This window comes from Palaemon carinicauda, chromosome 35 (assembly GCF_036898095.1).
Source record: "Palaemon carinicauda isolate YSFRI2023 chromosome 35, ASM3689809v2, whole genome shotgun sequence".
Taxonomy (NCBI): Eukaryota; Metazoa; Arthropoda; class Malacostraca; order Decapoda; family Palaemonidae; genus Palaemon; species Palaemon carinicauda.
This window is the reverse complement of record NC_090759.1, coordinates 27,503,906-27,515,074: the sequence shown is the minus strand read 5'-3', so window position 1 is coordinate 27,515,074 and position 11,169 is coordinate 27,503,906.

Sequence of the window (11,169 nt, the reverse complement as noted above, 5' to 3'; positions counted from 1 at the left end):
AATATCAATGTGAAACTTATATGTTGGGTGCAAAATATCCAAGATCTTGCAATCAACTACTATACAACAAATATTAAAATATGGGGACACATTTTACACACACACACACATATATATACATATACATACATATATATATATATATATATATATATATATATATATATATATATATATACATATATATATAATATATATATATATATATATGTGTGTGTGTGTGTTAAATAAAATCTCCAGAAATATTAAAGAACTCTGACCTATGTAGTTCTAAAGATGATGTCTTAAATAAGATGACGAACAGGACAGGACTCATTTACTTTATATCATGAAATTCGATTGGATCTGAACAGGAAACGCTCATTTCCATATATTTTGATTTGACTTGATTCATGCGAGTTCTAAACACATAGGAACGGGCTTACATGCATACATACACACACACCAAGATAGAATTCGGTATTAAATGCCATTCGTGGGTGATATTTACATAGATTGAAATCACGTGTTCTTGTGATATATATTCACACACACACACACATATACATATATATATATATATATATATATATATATATATATATATACAGAAATCCTTCCACCCGTATGTAGTCCATTGCAGGACAAAGGCCTCGGACCTGTTATTTCGTGCCTGGGTTTGGTCAGTTGTTTATTGCCACGCTGACCAGTGTGGATTGGTGAAGGTGGGAAATTTTAGCCTGATCGCTCAAAGCAAACCAACCTAGTATGGGTGGCCTGAATAGTACAACATCGACGATCATGGCAGTACACAACCCCCTTCCATAACATTCTAGTATCTAAACAAATAAATGTGCATTAATCTCTTTCTGCAGTACTGTTTTATCACTGATATATCTATTGACATTACTGATAGTATACCTAGTCTGAACAATAATAGGTGGATTAAATGTACTACTAATCTTATACACATGGTCTACTCGCGGGAAGTGCGAAAAAACTACAATAGAACGGTCTAAGCAGCTTCTGAAGAATTTAAAATATGTAAACTACTTAATTTTAAATACATCATATATAAAAAACTGATAAGCTTCACAAAGCCACCTGAGAGAGAGAGAGAGAGAGAGAGAGAGAGAGAGAGAGAGAGAGAGAGAGAGAGAGAGAGAGAGAGAGAGAGAGAGAATGTTACACTGCAGTGCACTGAGAAATGTCACTGGTTGCAACGTTCGGCGCAACTTGAAATGAAAACCGACGACGACTACGGCGATCTTAATCAGCCTACAACGAAGCGATGATGATGATGATGATGATTAGGAAGGAGCAAGGGGTAGGGGGGAGGTGGTGAGGGGGGAGGGGAGATTTAAAAGGCAATTCGTCAGGGCTGCATCACTACCATGGTCATCATTATACAAGGACGAATTAATTACACGCCACTGAATTAATCTTCGCAAGCACACTCTCAGTGAGGTTTTCCTGCTTCTAATATATTCGTTACTTTACAAGTAAAATTGTATGTGAGCATTCTTCCCTGTTCTTTATATTTTACACATTTTTTTTCATACAATTTACACATTTTTTTGCATTAAAACGGAAAAATTAAAAATGTATAATTCTTATTTCTCCTAACTATGCAAGTGCGAGTCCTTATAGAAGTGTCTTCAGCTAGCGTTGAAGACATTTAATGGTCGGAGCTTTTGCATTAGTATAAATTAACGTTCTCTTCACTTTATGATGTCCACTTGCACTTGGAAAGTTTATAATTAGAACGTTAAAAGTATGGTTCAATATATATCGCATTTACTTGATTAACCTTAAAATTTCGGTTGAAATGGCCTCGTAAATAGATAAGCCTAAAAATAAGCATTGAAAATTTGACAAGAAAATATATCTGTAAAAGTTTAATGCTATTTTTACTGTTGAACCTTTTTATATCAATATATAAAAATGTAGAAATATTTCTTGAATAATCGACTTTTCCCGCAAGCAATGGGAAACTTAGCAAGTATTTAAACTCGATATTAGAATTGGTCTGGGATGACCAAAATCTCTCTTCTCCTCCATTTTCTCAAACTCTAATGGTGAATAGTTGAATGGAAGGTAAAGAGAACGATGGCGAGGCTGGATTCGTCTTGGAAAACTGGAGGGAATCCGGGAGACGTGAGCTCGTTCGTGACACTTCAGCGCCTCTCACCAGACGAACATGGCAACCTATCTTCCTTTCTGGGGGAAAATCCGTCCGAGAAAGAAAACTAAGAAAAATAACGCCTTGAAAGACGTTGAAGTCCTGACTATAATAATTCTGACACTAAAATAAAATGGAAGTTTAAATTGCCGTGTTATGCTTATGAAAAACAAATGGCAAATCTCAATCTAGTTTCCAGTTCAGATAATTACGGAGTCGGATAGTTTTCTCAGAAGGGGATGTTTTTCTCGGGAGTCTTCATTGGACAGTTCACTGCACTCGGCTCTGTTCCGCCTTGTTCGGAAGCTTGGCCATGACTTTAGCTTAGGCTTAAGACTGCAAATGTATAAAACTGCTCCGTCTACGAGAGACTGTTATATCCGGTACTGAGGCATTATGCACTTATGAATTGTTAAAACGCATAACAATACATCAAACACAAAGAAAGATTATAAATGATTTCATGTTCGTACAACGATTTCTCTTTCTGCTCCAAGAGTTTCACTTGAGAATATCAGCCATTTTGAACTTGCATCTTTCCAAGATTTTTTTTTTCCTTTCGTACTAGCTACCTTTGACCTCAGCCATTCAGCGTGACCTACTCTCTAACCCCGTGACAATAAAACACGGCGATATACAAAAGTCGTGAGAGGGAGTCATTCTAATTTTGTAAACCGACGTTACTTGATATCTAAATTTTTCTTAATACTTTTAAATGGATATCAGCCAATGTTTGGGTTACTAATCCCATATTGTATAATATAAATACATATATTTTGTTGAATTGTATTATTTTTACCAAAATGTTGGGGTTACTAATCCCCTATTGTAAAACCTAAACAAATATATTCTCTTGAAATGGATTATTTTAGCCATAAAAATATACAAGTGTCTTAATTCATTATTTGCATAACTATATTTGCCTAACTAAGCCTAACTAACATATTGTGTTCTATATCCTATAAATTGTCGAGGTGGAGCCATGATCGGAGATATGTCGAAAAATATTGAAAAAAAAAAAAAAACTAAGCACATTACCCGTCCATAAAATTTCCCGACTTGAAAAAAAAAAAAAAAACCTACATTTCATGTTTCAATCAACACGAGACCGCGCAAAGGCCATAATTTGGGTCAAATAGAAATTTCGAAAATCCGTGGGCACTGCCTGATTACTAGGTCAAGAATTTAAAAAGAACGTACGACTTTTATACATAAACAACAAATGCAGCCGTTTCTAGTCCACTGTCGGACAAAGGCCTCAGACATGGCATTATTTAAGTATGAGGTTTGCCCATTTCATCACCACGTTGGCCACTGTGGATTGGTAATGGTGGGAGACTTTAGTCTGACTGCTCACAGCAAACCAACCTAGTATGCGTGGCCATGACAAGCACAGCATTGCTAATCATGGCGATACACAATCCCTTTATATATATATATATATATATATATATATATATATATATATATATATGTGTGTGTGTGTGTGTGTGGGTAAAAATGTCTACAAATTTCGTTTTTAGCATCATCAATAATTCGGCAGGTGAAAATGACAGTTTATGTACGCGAATGTTGGTAACTTTAAGCATATTAAATACAGATGTATTAATCGTAGATGTAGATTCTTGCTATTGTCTTTTCAAGTACTCCCAATTGATAAGATAATCACAGTTTACGATATTTGTTTAACGATGCATGGTTGCAATCATATAAATTTATGTTAAACTTCCCCAACGATTCGAGGTACAGCAATGTATTATTAACATTTGCATACTGGAAGCAAGGACAAAGGAGGGGAGAGAGAGAGAGAGAGAGGAGAGAGAGAGAGAGAGAGAGAGAGAGAGAGAGAGAGAGAGAGAGAGAGAGAGAGAGAATGATTTGAAGTTCACTGGCATCCTGATATCGAAAGATAGAGAATGATATATATATATATATATATATATATATATATATATAGAAGAGAGAGAGAGAGAGAGAGAGAGAGAGAGAGAGAGAGAGAGAGAGAGAGAGAGAGAGAGAGAGAGAGAGAGGGGGGGGGGGGGGGGAAATTTCCCATTCTGCAGTCAGGTGTCCTTCAAAGCATGCTTCGCTCAACACTAGTAAGGTCATTCACTAACATATACTGATAAAACAATGCTTCAGCAATGACAATATGCAATGGTTCCTTGCAATTATTCTTGCAGTCGTTGCCGAATCTATTTTACAAGTCACGAACTTTGCTCTGTGATTTTATCGTAATTTATTCAAAACCACACATTCGTAAAGCACCTGAGTCATGCATTTTAAAATGATGACATCGTAATGCCCTTCATTTTTTGTTTTTTTTTTTCTTTCACAATACAATACACAAAATTGTAATCATTCACAGTTAAAAACCCCGTAATTAATGGGAAATTCTCCGTAAAAAATATACTGTTTCTCAACCGTATTTCAGTAAAATAGAAACAACCTTAATTTTTACCCTACTTCGTTATTATCCCTTATGGGGTGGTGACCATAATACCACTCCTTTACGTCAATGTATCCATTTTTAAAGCGGTAAATGCATATCAAAATTTGTTCCAGGGGTTTCAATATTTTTATTTTCACCTCAAATTTCTATCAGTGCAGCTAAATACTATTTTCCATTTTAGTAGTTTTGGCATAACATGTCCTAACTCCATTTCTTGCTGTACATGTCTATGTCTTGATTCTTCCTCTGGAACTGAGGGTCTAACTACAATGACCAATATCTCATGATATCCATTGCAGACAGGAGAATATTAGTCTTTCCAAATTCATTCATTCCCTTTGCCTACACATACACCGAATAGTCTGGCCTATTCTCTACAAATTCTCATGTCCTCATACATCTGACAACACTGAGATTACCAAAAAATTCTTCTTAACCCAAGGGGTTAACTACTGCACTGTATTGTTCAGTGGCTACTTTCCTCTTGGTGAGCGTAGAAGAGACTAGCTGTAAGCAGCTCTTCTAGAAGAAGGGCACACCAAAATCACACCATTGTTCTCTACTCTTGGGTAGGGCCATAGCCTTTGTACCATGGTCTTCCATTGTCTTGGGTTAGTTCTCTTGCTTCAGGGTACACTCGGGCACAACACTTCTGTCTTATTTCTCTCTCTTGTTTTGTTAAGTTTTTATAGTTTATATAGAAAATATCTATTCTAATGTTGTTACTGTTCATTTCCTCACTGGAATATTTCCCCTGTCGGGGCCCCTGGGTTTATAGCATCCAGCTTTTCCAACTAAGGTTGTAGATTAGCAGGTAATAATAATAATTGGATGTATTTAACCACCATTCTTTTAGCAACTGTTTCTTTAATGACAGACTCGTGTGTTTCCATCATTAACATTCCGGAAATAAAATTCTTTAGAAGATTACATCACACACAAAACTACTTAATTATGAATCATTACAACCACTATCAATATCACCACGGTCAAAAACATTACAAAAGATTAGTATCAGTACAAAAATTGCCCAGCATTTAAATGAAATTTCTTTCCGCAAAATCGTTTAAAATTAACCGATTTAGCAAAGAGAATAAAATCAAATTAGGAAAAAAAATCGAAGTGCGAAAATTCAATGCAGCAATTTTGGTTGAAGAAAACGTGGTTTCCTGTGGCCACAGTGAAGGAGTTTGGAGAACAATGGAAAGGGGAAGGGGTGAGAAGAGGGGAGGGGGGATTAGGAGGGGGAGGGGGAGAAGTAGGAAGGAAAATTGCGACAGACGCTAAAATTTCTGAGAAAAAAAAATGTGAACAGTTTCGAATCATTCTCAGGGTTCTGACCTCAGCTCCTTTAAAAGTCATTCCTGATTTCTGGATGTCTTGAATTCCAAGGACGTCTCAAAGACATGGAGAGAGAGAGAGAGAGAGAGAGAGAGAGAGAGAGAGAGAGAGAGAGAGAGGAGAGAGAGAGAGAGACGTCATCTCATGGGCATTTATAATTTATAACCTCACATCGGCTGTTCGCATGACTATAATCATAATTTGATTTCTCCAAGCGCGGGCCAACATGCGCGCACACACGCACACATACACAAATACACACAAGAGAGGGGTGTCACGACATAACTAAACATCACTTGGCAGAAAGATCTTAACCTTATACAGAAGTCGGTGGAAACATCTCAACTGATAATTCCATACGATATCAGAACTCAGGGTGAAGGAATGGCACGTGTTCTATAATTATACACATATACTGTATATTATGTATATATATATATATATATATATATATATATATATATATATATATATATATATATATATATATATATATATATACATATATATACATATATATATATATAAATACATATAAATAAATATATATATATATATACATACATATATATATATATATATATATATATATATATATATATATATATATATATATATATATGATGCTCAGATGCAAGAGAACCACAGGAAAAATGAAAATAGGATATATAAGATAAGGCCTAACTAGTTTCGTGATACTTCACAAAACTAGTCAGGACTTAATCTTATATTTCCTATTTTCATTTTCCCTGTATATATATAAATGTATATGTATATATATTTATATGTATATATATATATATGTATGTATATATATATATATATATATATATATACATATATACAGAAACACACACGAGTAGGGATACTAAGGACATATGGCATTCATAAAAAACCTTTTGATTGTCAAAACTTAAGCAGTATTAAAAGCACTTTTAAGACAAGGAACAAATGAATTTCATGTTAAAACACTTGAGATATCCATACAGAAGTACAGCCATCGTAAAAGTACATAATTTAGTGAGAAAATTTTGATTGAGAAAGGAGTTCGAAGGGGGACCCCTATCTCTCCTAAATTATTCACAGCATGCCTAGTAGTAGCCTAAAAAAATATACTGGGAAACTGTGGGAATTAACATTGAGGAATACCTCAACTTGAGATTTTGAGAAGACATAATTCTGTTTAGTGAATCAGGGGGAGGAATTGCATAAGATGATAGATTTGAAAAGAAAGAAAAAAAATGTATGAATGAAAATGAATGAGTAAAACTAAGATAATGTTTAATGAAAATGTAGAGACAACATAATAAGGGTTATGGATATACGTACTCAAGACAGACAGTAAGTGTTCCCCCCAACACATGAGGTCGAAATTAAAAAAAAAAAAAGGATAAACATGGGATAGAGCGCTTCAGTAAATAAAATGAGATGAAAAGTAAAATGCCGCTTTCCCTTAAAGAAAAGTATTTCATCAGATGGTCCTACCGGTATGAAATTATGCATCTGAAACTTGGAAGCCTCACTAAAGCGTTAGAACATAATAAAACCAAGACACTGAAAAAGAGCAACATGGATACAGGAGCAAACTAAAATAGAGGATATTCTAACATGCAAAAGAAAGAAATGGATATGGGCTGGGCATATAAAGAGTGAGAGATAATAGATGGACAATAACAGAATGAGTCCACAGATATTACAAAAGAAGCAAAGGAAGAGAAGATGGATCGAAGAACTAAGAAAATTTGCAGGAGTGGACTGGCATAGAAAGACCATAAAAGGACGCGAGTGGAAGGACATGTCTGGGGGCATTACCCTGTGTGTGTGTGTGTATATATATATATATATATATATATATATATATGTGTGTGTGTGTGTGTGTGTGTGTCTGTCTGTCTGTGTGTATGTGCATAATGCATAATTTACCCCTGCTTATAAACAAACTACATGTACAATCATGCAAGTTGTGTTCAAGAAGGTACACAAGATATTACATAGCACAACCACATTTAATAAACAGCATTTATCATCAAGGACTTGTCAATGAATGTAACCAATTGTTTCACGCTCTAATGATTTCAATATGCAGTAAATTCCCCAGATTTTTATATTCACCAGCAGACAAGTAATACTTCATTCATATATACAAGTAACCCTTGAAAACTCTTCCCACAATTATGATCCTGACCTTAGGATCCACTCCTGATCCCGACCTTACAGTCCTCGCGAGTTATCCGCGACCATTGCCTGGTCTCCCCTGGGTCGATCATTGTTCAGTCTCTAGAAGATCTGTCAGTTGCGTGCCCTTCTTAAGAGACCTTTAAATCAGAGGGCAATCTGATTTCATTTAAAGCAATTTAGGTCTTATGGGTTGGTGCCGGGATGGAGAGAGGCCATCCTGCGCCTATATGTAGAGTTCGCATTAAATATCAATAACCACAAATATAAATATGAAAATTACTGCACGTAATGTAAGAATTTGAAAATTGATAGGAAGATGGACAAAGGAACCCAAGGTAAAATCGAAGACACAAGAACCTCGGGTTGAAAACCATTTGATTACTGTCATGTAAGCCTTGAACTTACAAGTGTCCCTTATTCTACAATCTTTACCCGCCATTTCAGTATTGCATAAAATTACTTTGGTTCGTTGTCAGTTAAGAAAACCTTCGCGTGAGGAAACAATGCATTGGCTACTTGACTGAAAATAATTAGAAACTAACAACTTTAGCCAAAACCGAAACTTTATTTCAAAAGCAAGCATACTATGACATATATATACATATACATATATATATATATATATATATATATATATATATATATATATAATATATATATATATATATATATATATATATATACACACACACATATACAGGAGTATATACAGTATACATATCCTCTTTTCTTCTGCAATAATGCAAGTATTACAGTCACCTACAATACTTAAAACATACAGTACATCGAAGCTCTTTAAATACTAGCATGCTTACACAACAGACAGAACCGAATATGCATCCCTGGTTTTTTTTTTCTTGAGAGAGAGAGAGAGTGAGAGAGAGAGAGAGAGAGAGAGAGAGAGAGAGAGAGAGAGAGAGAGAGACTTGGCTAACACCATAAAGATTGGCCACTTGGCTACCCTGCATCCATTAGTGTGTTTGCTGAAGCCTTGCATATAAATGGCGAGGCCATGACAAAATTTTCTCTGCTTCTAACGCCCTAAATATATTTTCCAAGAACAATATACTTCATCAAATATAAGTAAATATCACAATATTTAAAGTTACAATTTAAATGAATATTAATATCAATATAATCAAGGTAACAATATAAACAAATATTACTATATTTAAGGTTACAATATAAACAAATACATATCACTATATTTACGATTACAATATAAACAAATCACTATATTAACACTTACAATATAAAAAATCACTATATTTACGGTTACAATATAAACAAATATGCTATATTTAAGTACAATATCAACAAATATCACTATATTTACGGTTACAATATAAACAAATATCACTATATTTAAGGCTACAATATAAACAAATCACTATATTTAAGGTCACAATATAAAACAAGTATCACTATATTTACTATTACAATATAAACAATATCGCTATATTTAAGGTCACAATATAAACAAATATCACTATATTTACGGTTACAATATAAACAATATCGCTATATTTAAGGTTACAATATAAACAAATATCACTATATTTACGGTTACAATATAAACAAATATCACTATATTTACGGTTACAATATAAACAAATATCACTATATTTACGGTTACAATATAAACAAACATCACTATATTTACGGTTACAAGTCATTCAAGTCATTGGGATTCGAAATTCAATTACGCGGTTCAATTTGATTATTATTTTCAAGGGCAGCTTAGAGAGTAGGTAGTTTACTCGTGCAGTTTGATCGATTTAAAATTGGACAAACATTAAATTCAATTATTTCAGATGAATTACAAATAATTGGGATTTAAAATAGTGATGAAAGTGTTTCATATCAAAAATTTAAAAACTACTTCTATATAAAAATCTTACTGACCAAGTAATGAGATTACTTTTATAATATTGTTGACATTATTATTATTATTACTAGCTAAGCTACAACCCTAATTAGAAAGGCAGGATGCTATAAACCTAGGGCTCCAACAGGGAAAAATAGCCCAGTGAGGAAAGGAATAAGGAAAACATAAACTATATAATCACTCTAATAATGAAATTAAGAACGTGTAAGAATACCCATATACACACATATAAAATGCCACCAACTCTACATGTAATCTTAAACTCTCCCTCACTGTGTAGTCATACATTTTTACCCTCCAAGTTGGTAAATAATACTTCAATAAATCTGGTTTTCTTTTGAGAAACAACCGTGTTCTTCTCAAGTGCCTCAAAATCTAAGCAGTCCTTGGAGCGTCACATGGCACAGCTTGAAGCCCATGCACTTACAGGATCTTTCAGTCTTGATTATATTTTAAGACACCAACAAAAATAAATGTTTAATTATTATCATCATCATTATTATTATTATTATTATTATTATTATTATTATCATCATCATCATCATTACGATGATAATTTAATCCAATTTAATGTTTTTACTGTACTTAAAATATTTCATTTTGATTGTTTATTACTTCTCTCGTAGTTTGTTTCCTTCCCTCACTGGGCTATTTTTCCATGTTGGTGGCCTTGGGTTTATAGCATCTTGCTTTTCCATCCACGGTTATAACCTAGCCTGTACTACTACTACTACTACTAATAATAATAATAATGATAATAATATATATAATCAAATAATATTACTTTTACTCCCGACATGATCTTTTGGAATTTGGTTCTATACACTGTCATTTCTGAGCGCAACTTAAATTGATTAAGACTAATTCTTGAAAAATACACGTATTCCTACCTGACAGGAACATTCCATTATTATTATTATTATTATTAATTGCTAAGCTACAACCCTGGTTGGAAAAGTAGGATGCTATAAGCCTAGGGGACCCAACAGGAAAATAGCCCAGTGAGGAAAGGAAAAACAGGAAAAATAAACTATTTTAAGAACAGTAACAACACCAAAATAAATATTTCCTTTATAAACTACAAAAACTTTAACAAAACAAGAGGAAGAGAAACTAGATAGAACAGTGTGCCCGAGTGTACCCTCAAGC